The following is an 11,458-nucleotide window of genomic DNA, read 5'->3' as shown; positions in this document are numbered from 1 at the left end:
AAAATAAAATATACACATTAAATCTAAATGATGTCAATCTTCATTAAACTATGGTTGCATGTAATAAAAATTAAGAAACATGTTAAAGGAATTGTCATTGCACCAAATGGGTGTCTCTGGACCAAAATGATCGCATTTTAATTATTTGGATGCAATTTAAATTAAGTAACATATTAAACGATTTATCCTTCTATCAAACACGAATGTTCCCTGAATCAAATGTCCTATTTTAATTATGTAATTACTTTATATTTATTTCTAACGGGTGCAGCGGAGCGCACGGGTACGGCTAGTTTGCAATAATGTGAAGTCTGCGCTTTGTGGATTGCACAGAATTTATCTATACGTGGCCTTATGATTGACAGGCCAACACGTAAATCATCTTGAAGATGCAGCAGTCTGTTCCTTTGTTTAGATTTCACTATTTTTTATGGTATAAAATGCTGATTCACACAAATATGACGTTGAAAATGGCAGTTCTAAATGTCTTTTTAGTTTATTCGTCACCATCGACTGATTTGACTAAACATTTCCGCATATAAGACACTCGGGATTTTGTTTATATTCATCTCCACGCCACGTAAAACCATATTGCAAGTATTAATTACTATATTTACGAAACGCGGTGTGTTTTTGTGAACCCTGAAGGGAATTTTCACTCACATTATTTGAATCAGAACTGTTGTCACCTAACCCAGAACTTGATTCAGATTGTCTTTTTCGAATTAAAAATTTGTCCATGATAAACTACAGGGACATCATTTTAATTTTACTTCAATTTTTATTGTACCTGAGTTTTTGAATGTACTTCACTCCCACCCCTTCTACTAAGGAAGTTCCAACTCCACACAACCAAGACCGCAGATAGTAAGCAGTACTGAGTTACTGAGTATAGTACGTTCCAGAAATATGTTCGCGTTTTCCAGTGACGAAAGAGCTTTCAATATTTAATCATATTTTCGCACAGGTACTGTCCGTTTGCCTACGTCGCATCCCGATTTCCCCCACCTGCTTCTGCTCGCCCCTCTGTAAAAGCTGGGCTGTCTTAGCTCTTTTCTGAAAACATTAATTTCTCTTAGGATTTGGACATTTACGTAATATTATACAGCTGTTTAATTTAACTTAAATAAAAGGGCCTCGTTAAGTAATTAACTGTCACGTGATTTCCTCCCTTTCTACAATCCTGCGGCATAACCACTTGGACGGACAGTAGATAGCATGTCTGAGTAATTTTATATTTTCGGGTCGGGCAGAAGTCAAGATTGAATTCACAGTACGTAGAGTAGGTACAGAATTATTTCAACATGAGTTACTAGTACGAAGGACGAAACTGGCAATTGGAATTAGATGCAATAGTCTATAGTGCGATAATATGCACAAAAGAACTGAAGCCTGTATCGAAATGAACGGCCACCATTTTCAAAATTGTGTTTAAATATCCATATTATGATTATTTTTCAATTTAACTTCTTTCTCTATATCGCACGCTAATGTGCTGTAGACAGTATACAGTGCATAATGAATACGTTCGCATGGATAACTCACTTCGTGAGTAAAAACACTTATTCTTAATACAGTACTGTACTTTGATTAAAGAAAAACCTAATGAAAATTATCAAACTCAAAATCGCGATATTTCCTAGTTTACGTAAATGGATGAACTACTTTTCTTCCATCCTATACGTAGTAGAGTGATTTGTGTTTTACGCCAGTATCATCGAACTCCAGTCTTGGAGGGGGGAGCAAGCGGTGTTTCCGGTTCTCTAAAGGTATAGACAGGTTAATATTAAAAATGTTAGTAAAAATAAAATGATGTCCCTGTATAAATAAAGCACTTTTGACAAAACAGTCTAGTTGCGCTCACATATATATACTGAAACTGACTAATATATTCTGACGATTCTAAACTCTGTTTATTACTAAGTGGGAAGAGTAAACGAATTACTAAGCATTGTTTCAGGTGTTCACCTTCATTCGAATTATCGCCAGGCAGAAAAAATTAACTGAGCATTGTTGTATTGGTAAAGTCTGCCTCAAAATAAAATTATCATATCAAAGACTTCGTTGTAAATAAAAAAAAAAAAATGCGTTGCAAAGAGACTTTCTGGATGGCATAAAATTTATTTTTCAATTTCAAAATTTCGCGATACACTTCATGGGGCTTCGCGACACAACGGTTGGGAACCACTGGCCTAATGTGGGGAAATGGAAGAACCCCGAGATAAACCACAATTGCATCCACGTTCGCCACAAATGTCACTACGGACCAGAGCTGACAACCGTGACTTGGGTAACCTATGTTAATGGGAGGTATGTGGTGGCCTTTATAATTGTGATTTTCGTTCACAATTTCATTTCATATGAACTTATGAGCCTCAGTTTATTTCAGTAAGTTTGAAACAAAACTTGTGAACGTCGCATCCTCAGAATGTCAACATTCAGTACACAACAAATATTGTGTTGCATCGTCGGAAAATGTAACAATATGGTTCTCATTAAAATGAGAATTTACTTAATGCATCTTGTTGAAATGTAATTTGAGCCGCTATTCAATAAATGGTATTCCTTTAAGATAGATACCACATTATTATATCATTATAGTCTACTTTCAAGTGATATTTTCGTCTTCATCAACCACACCAATACTACACATCCAGAACTAGCGGAATTCCTTGGTCACGTTCTCAGCATAGCGAAGGTCAATGTTTAAGACAACACGTGACAGCCACGGGACACACATCTAGTTTTCTTGAAAGAGATAAACATCTCTGTTTACCTACCGGCAATCGAACCCGGATTCACTGCGTTTGTATTATTATTATTATTATTATTATTATTATTATTATTATTATTATTATTATTATTATTATTATAACAATATTTATATTTTCACGGAAATGCACGCTTTCAGAATTTTGTAATCCCTAAAAAGAGATTTTGGTAATTTAGATTTATGCCATTGGATGAATTTTATTACTATTTAATATTTTTACTCGAAAATTCACCCTTCATTTTAAATTTATATTAGATAGGTTTATTGAAATCCCTCAGTAAAGTAATACACAGTGAATTTTTATTTGAAATAACTTGTAAAATTTACTTCCCCGTTTTGCTTTCATGCAGACAGTACCCCCAAAATGTTTAACGGAGAGCAGTTATTATTGATAGTATGAATATGTATTATATTTGATAAAGAATAACTAAAATCAGTCTTTCTCCGACGTGGAACACAGAGAACTGAAATAAATCTTAAGAAAATCAGAATATTGTAAGCGAAACACTAACTACGAGATACATCTAATTTCCTCATTGGGGATCTATCACATAGGCTTCCTAAATTTCTTCCGTTACTGAATGGAAGTGACTGAGGTACTAGACGGCTATTGTTCGAAGAGGTGCCCACAAGTAGGCCTAATGAAAACGTCACACATCTGTTATAATGTTCTGAAGTAGATGAAATCAGATAACCTACAAATAACCTGGGAATTGCTGTTTGGATCATGAAGACATAATTGATTAAATCAGCCAGCTTATGAAAATCTGCATTTTCCGTACCGTATCACGTATGGCTCCTATATTTGCCCTTTAGATAGGGCACACAAATGCCGAAATTAGTAGATCTAAATAATTCAATTATCCTGTAAAAGAATACGAATAAAAGCATGATTTTGTAAATATTTTAGTCGGTTATTTAACGATGTTATATCAACTTTTAGGCTATTTATTGTCAGTGAAACTGGCGATAGTGAAATGATATTTTGGCGAGATGAGACCGAGGATTCGCCATTGGAACAAACCCAACCAGGTAATCAGCCCAAGCGGGATTCGAATCCAAGCCCGAGCACCTGAATCAGCCATGATGATGATGCTGATGATGATGCTGATGATGATGATGATGATGATGATGGATATGCATTAAATAAAATCTTATTATTAAAGATGTGTGTAAGAAGATGCCCGTATTTTGTGTTATTCGTAATAATTTAATTTTAGTTAACCCTTTGAAGGTCAGATTGTTTCGCAATCTTTTGCTTGCAACTTCTGGTGGGGTGTGATTTGAAGACCTGTGATTTTGTCTCTGTGACAAGTTTGTCACTGGTTCCGACTGTGACTTGGCGATGATACATCAGTGCGCCAAAATCGCTTACACAAAGCTACCCATAACGTGGTAGTAACATGTGCATATTATATGCCTTGAAATTAATTATATATAAAATTATAATTTTATTCAAATGTTATTTTTGTAATCTTTTGACTGTTAAGTGGTTCTTTGGGTTTACAAGTAGACTGAATCTTTTAGGTACCCTAGAATGGACAGCTGTCTCATTCGGGATTATCTGTCTAGTTGTAATTCAAGTCCGCTGATTATTTCGTCAGCTGTGATTTCCCTGATTGCCTCCTTAACAGCTTGCTTCAAATCTTCAATTGTCTGGTATCGATGTTTCGAGACACGCTGCTTAATTATTCCCCAAAGGGAAATCACACCGCTTTTGCTGCGGAAAATTTCACACAGGACATGGCGCCTCATCATTTTGTGCCGCGACAATGATGGTGCCCATACTGATGTTCTGGATCACTAAACAAGCTGGAACGTAAAGTATCAAGCATTGTCACACATCTGCTATGACTTGTTCAAAATGGATGCATATCAACATAGAAACAAGGGGCGCGACAAGACTTTCGGATCTTACTGTACAATGTAAGTTGAAAAAATGGATGGCGTTACTGTAACACGCTCTGTAGGCTACGTCTGTTTTTTTGTACCGTGTCATAGATGTAGAAATATTCGGCTAGCGAAATATTCAAAGATTTGAGCAGGGTTTCGGACCCATCATACGGGAATGTGAGGGAAAGGGTCTTTGGTCCAATCCTGAAGAATAAACGTTGGAAACGGACCATTCATTGCTTTCTCTGATTATGGATAATACTGTGCAAAAATAAAAATATGCATCATGAACAAAAGTCGTCTAATAATTTAGGAGAAATCGCTGTAGGTCTACATTGACAACAGATCAAAATCCATCTTCTCGTATGATCGTGAGAAGAAGTTTATTTCCACGAAAATCTCAAAATCAAATTTTGGCGGTATCATAGTAACCTTCTTATTTTTATCCTTATTATAATGTAGATTAGAAATAATCTTTTTTCAAATTGATTAATTGAAACTCAGACCAGGTAGAGACTTAAAGTACCATCTTCTCCACAAAACGAATATTGTAATGCTTTCACTTGAAATGTATATTTAAGAAACACGCAGTTTATAGTGCAATTAATAAAAATAATTATTAATACATTCCGTTCATTACTTCTCGATGAACATACCTCTGAACCTGTTAAAAGCGCTTGTTCACTGTATTTGCGTCCTGCGTGCATCGTTGCGTCATGTTCATGCAGTGGTACATACTAGTAAGAAGCGAGATACGTATCGCAGTAGATTGTTTGTCAGGTTTATTTGACTTCAACGTCCACCAGTGGTCTAATTATCGTGCTATTATGTCGCTTTTCACATGAAACCGATACACTTGACTCCTCCGTCGTCCATCTTTTCACATTAATCAACAACTGAAAAATGTTAATTTTTGCTGACTTTCTTGCATGAGAACAAATCATTAATTCATAAAAGAAATCTTTATGGAAATTTTAAAAACTGATTGACTTCTGAAGATATTTAGACATCACACATACTTTTGTCTCATGGAGTTGTTTGGAAGATTTGAATGAAACTTCTAAAAACATCAAGTTTATTACGGGTATATAAATTCAAATTATCATGAACAATTTTTGGTCTTCAATTATATTACATATAACGTTTATCTTTGTGGTACTAATATTATGCCGAACTAAATGTGTTTGTAACACATTTTTCATGCAATGCTTTTGAAAATCTTTTAATTTAACCTCCAAGTGCACCAAAAGAAGTACCCGTAACCAAACCTGAATTCTCTCTTCTTGTTAGCTTAAGATATTACGCAGAATGGACTTTGACCAAAGGCCGATACATAGCAACCTCGCTTTCTATTTCATTCGATTATGAAACTCTTTACACAAAATAGAACTGAGGTAGAATCTTACTACCGCTCCCATCTTGAGGTCGAAGTCCTTCACAAGCGACCGAAGATGATTTCGGACGACAACAAATCTTTGTTTTCTTTATAAGAGCTAAATGCTTACTTAGACACACCGTTAGCTGACCGGCTCGAGATTTGATGTTTCCACTCCGGAACTCGGATTTAAATCCCGGCAAGTAAAAATTAAATTTGTAGAATACAAAAGTCGTGATAGATTTTCTCGAAGTACACTCTTTTCCCCGCAATCATTATATTATTTCTTGACAATTTCAAATCAATCTCTTCGCTAGTGATGAAACTACTGCGCGTTCTTCTTAATGTCCTAGTATCTAGTGTATACCGCAACGCAAGCAAAGGGAACCTAACCCAGAAAAAATTATCGGCTAATTATTCCTCCTCCTAACGGACTTCACTGTGAGACAGAATCTCGTGAATACTCTGCTGCACAAAAATATAAAACAAAGTAAAAGGATTCGCATATAGCTAGATCAACAAATGTAGTAGCATTTAAGGAAAGTACAAATTAACCGACCGCTTTTAATAACTTATATTTAGAAACTTTTGCATTGTATCTTTTCACAAGATCTATTTCTAGGAAGGAAATAACCTTAGGAAATTTGTAGAGTAGCGCTGACACTCTGACTATTAGGTACAGCGTATGTTCGCTTAATGTAGAACAATGGTTCCAAAACTGTGTAATGTATTCCCACGGAGGAAAACAGCCCTCAGAAAGCGAGATGCGATGTATAAAAACACTATTTCGTTTTAAGACACTTGAAATTATAAATATGTTTTGCGTTTAGTTAACTGTCATTATCTGTAAGCAGTTAATACACGCATTACAAAATAACTTACGTACTTAATAATTGGAATTGGGATTGAATTCAAGAACTTCTCGTTGTGAAAACTGTTTCCATGATTAAGTAGGCTACATCTAGATGAATCATAATAATCTTATGATCTCGGGACACTCTTACGTCTGGTCCTTTTGTTAGAGGTGTGGTTACAAGTAAAAAAAATTTAATTACAGCGTAATTTTATAATAATCATTAATAAAATACAAAGGTTATAGTTTCGACCGCTACTTACAGAGAATCGCTTAATAAAAATAAAATTTGTATTTCGATATTTGACTTGAAATATGTTCTGAAGTCCATGGAACACCTAATTTGTTACTTTCGCTTGAAAGAATTTTGCGGTGAAGATAATACATAGGCTACCAATTAATCAACATTTTTCTAAGTCTGAACTTCTATTCATTTAGAACGGATGAACAATCGAGTATTGTAATGAAATCCTAAACACTTTGGACGTAATGGTCACTGATAATAACGTAAAATTATTAAAACGCTTTATTTAAGAAGTAGGTTTAGAATTTGGTAAATATCTATACTGAGCATATAATTTCAATTTCGGTATTTGATCCAAATTAACGCTCTTCGAGGTGTCTATTTTTTGACGGATCTAGTTCACTTTGAAGGACTACTATACACGCTGAAGAACTGGAAGGCTTGTACGTACCTGGCAGCTGCGGCGGAGGCTGTCGGCGCTGGACTGCGGTGTTTGCGCGGTGAGAAGGCCTCATAACAAGCCAGTGTTTGTCTAGCAATAACCAGCTCTGCGAGGTGAATGGTAATGAGCTGTCGCAGCTCGTCGCTAAAAGATTACAAATCCAACATCTCGCGATAGGAGAATCGAGCCTGTTTCTGCTTCTTCCTCCTGTTGTTCCTACTTATTTTCTGATTCCTTTTCTTCCACGTTTGAGATGGGCAGGGCATGTAGCACGTATGGGCGAATCCAGAAACGCATATAGAGTGTTAGTTGGGAGGCCGGAGGGAAAAATACCTTTGAGGAGGCCGAGATGTAGATGGGAGGATAATATTAAAATGGATTTGAAGGAAGTGGAATATGATGGTAGAGACTGAATTAATCTTGCACAGGATAGGGACCGATGGCAGGCTTATGTGAGGGCGGAAATGAGCCTCCGGGTTCCTTAAAAGCCATTTGTAAGTAAGTAAAGAAGTAATTCTTTTCTTCCTACTCTTTTCCCCTCATTTCCTCTTCTTCAATCACTCAATCCTTTTCATCCTTCTCTTCCACTTCTTCCTATTTACCTTCAATTTCCTCATCTCATTATTTCTCTTCCTAAACTTTCTCCTCCTCCACCTCTTTTTATGTTCCTTCTTATTCTTTCCAGGTTTTTCCTTTTCTTCCTCTTCTTTCTTCCCTTCTTTCTCTTTCCTTTCTTTTTCCAGTACTCCTTTTTCTCCTCTTTCACCTTGTCCTAATATTCTTTCTCATCCCCTTTTCTTTTTCGTACATTTTCTTGCCATTTTTCTTCTTTCTTTCCACTCACAGTTTCTCTTTTCCCATTTTTTCTTGCATTCCCTCATCTTTCTCCTTCCTACTTTATCCTGTCATTTTTCACTCTTCTGTCTTCTCTTTTCTTTCCAGTCCTTTCTCTTTCATTTCCACTCTTTCATCTCTTATCTTCTTAAAATTTCTTATCTTCCGCTTCTTTCGGTTTCTCATTCTTTTCTTGTTCCTCCCCTTCAGCCTTTTTCTTCTTCTTCCTCTTAATCAATATTCCATTCTTTTCTTCTTTCTCTTTTTCAATATCCTTTTTTGTTTATTTATCTTCTTCACTTCTCTGTCAGTACATCTGCAGAATGTAATTATTTGTACCCTTTATCCTTTACACTGGGAACGATTTGTAAATTGACACAGTTGTGGCTTATCATCACCAAAGCGACCGACTTTCTACCTCGAAGTTTGCATTTATTCCAAAAACTTATGTTTGTTATTTACTCCATTCGACTTCTGAACTTCTTACCATAGCAGAACGGAATCAAACCTAATGTAGTAGTTTAAAATGGCATTAAATGAAATAAAATGGAGTTAAATATCAGATTACCTCTAATTGAGGTTCTGGCTGATACGTGCATCTACTATCAGGCAGTACATCTCACTTGACGATATATATCAGAGGACGAACATTGTCTGTATACATCTGAAATCTGATTAGTGGAATATGTTACTAGTCAGCGATGTATGCAATGAAGAGGGAACAGAACTGACCACCCTACCCCATTAGTTGCTTCATAAGCGATGCCTTATTAGTGTCATTTATGATGAGGTTCCAACCTGTCTTCGGGCAGTTGATAAGCAACAACAAATATCATGATTTAATATTCCTCTTCTTTTTCTTCCTTCCAAGAATTTGATCCTTAAAGCCCGTCTGTTTTCTCTCTCTCTCTTGTAAGGACTACGAAACATCACTAAGCAATTTCAATAAATTAGTGGAACTTTCTGGTCATGTGGTCATTATAGCGCATGGGAACTGCCAGAGGCAACATAGTCCAATCAACAGATAAGTGACGTACCGGTACTGTACCACCATTCTTTGTAAGAAGTGGGATAAATATCCATTTCACTGCTGGGATTCGCTTGATTTGTAACTACAAATGCTGCCACTGGGACCATGATAGAGGACCAAGGTAACCAAATTTAACTATGTGGAAATTGAATATCATTTATTAGTTATTACACTAAAAGCCAATTGAATTAGAACTTACTTTCCGTTGTCAACAGCACCAATAGGCTACTCTTTAGGTAAAATCAACTTTCTTTCCTAAAAGCGATATCATAATAGCGTACTTTAGCAGAAGGAATGGAAAAAATTCTGCCTTCTATCACGGATGCACCGACACGTAAAATAGTCTACGTCCCCCGGTTTCGGGAATGAAACTATAGTTGTAGTGATTTGAATGTTTTATTCATGCTTCGGTTTACAAATCGAGAGTGTGGATCTATGATAAAAGAAGCTATCTATTTATTTATTTATTTATTTATTTATTTATTTATTTATTTATTTATTTATTTATTTATTTATTTATTTATTATTTTGCTAATATGTAACATAAATTATAAAATATGCAGAGAAACTTCAGCTCGCCCCTGAAAGAGTAGAACTCGTGCTCAGGGGCGGATGCAATACAATTATAATTAATAATTATACAATACAATTTGCAATTATAGTATATAAATTTAAATTTACAAAATTAATGAAGGACATGTAATATATTATTATTATTATTATTATTATTATTATTATTATTATTATTATTATTATTATTATTATTATCTCTTCAAATGAAGCGACATTCTGAAATTTGTACTATATCATAAATTTGTCACTATGATTTACTCAAAGTATATTACACGTGTCAACTGTTGCAGAACTCGTGATTACAAATCAAAAGGGTGTTTGCACAGGTCTGTAGCTGCTCTCGATGCAGAGATAAGAGGTCGCGCGTCACGGCCCCCTCATGCCCGTAGCGAGGTGAGGTGGCGTCATTGGTTACACAAGTTTACATTGGTTCATGACCTAATTATTAATAACATTAACATTCGGCTGTCGTTCATAGTCTTGTTACAGTAAGCATTTGAAATTTTACCATTGTTTCACCACTGATCCCGGAAAAAGTGCCCATACTCGGTGCGAGGAAAGACGTGTTCTGAGTTAAAAAAGAAACTGAATATAATTAGCATGTCCAACAGTTTCAATTGAGTAACACTACTATTGGAAGTAGACACAATTGATTAATTATAACTTATTTACAGCAGTAACTTACTTATTGAAATATAATAATCATTACATCACATCCATCGTTCGCGATGTTATTTCAGATAACTAATTATAGGAAATAATTATTGTACTCAGCTATTAACATTGTATGTGATTACGTCAGGGGTTCTCAAACCATGCGCTCCGGTCTTTGTCTGGGGCGTTGCGACTATGAGAAAAAACTAAAGTTTATAATGTATAGTGAAAAGCAATATGCTAATTTTCCGCATGTGTACATATTTATTTTAATTTTGTATTTTTACAATTAAAAGAATACAGGCTAGTAATAAAAATACTATTTTCTTTTTAAAAGTACTACCAAATCGAATTTGGGCATTTTTATTTTACATTTTTGATATAGGGGCGTCGCGTCGCACAGAAAATGTGACAGGTGAAGGGCGGTACGATCTCAAAAAACTTGAGAGCTCATGAATTAGACCTACGCCTAAAATTAGGCTCCAGTAACCCTCAAATCTGATCTGCAAACAATTTAGTTCATACATAATTCTAGACATCCAACCAAAAAGCCAGAAACTAAACACACTAGAACAATACGAAATATACAGACACACAAAAACACACCCAAATGAAATTCTCAACACACAACTCAATTTCAGAACACACACACTCTTTGAGTCCACATTACACTACACAAACACACCCCCCACAAGAAACAAAACAAAAGGCGCCAAGACCAGCAACAACCAGTTCTGAAGAAGACCAATAATAGGCCGAAACATGTTAACCAGGTACGGTAATATTT

The sequence above is a fragment of the Periplaneta americana genome, chromosome 2 (assembly GCF_040183065.1).
Source record: "Periplaneta americana isolate PAMFEO1 chromosome 2, P.americana_PAMFEO1_priV1, whole genome shotgun sequence".
Lineage (NCBI taxonomy): Eukaryota > Metazoa > Arthropoda > Insecta > Blattodea > Blattidae > Periplaneta > Periplaneta americana.
This window is presented reverse-complemented; position numbering follows the sequence as displayed.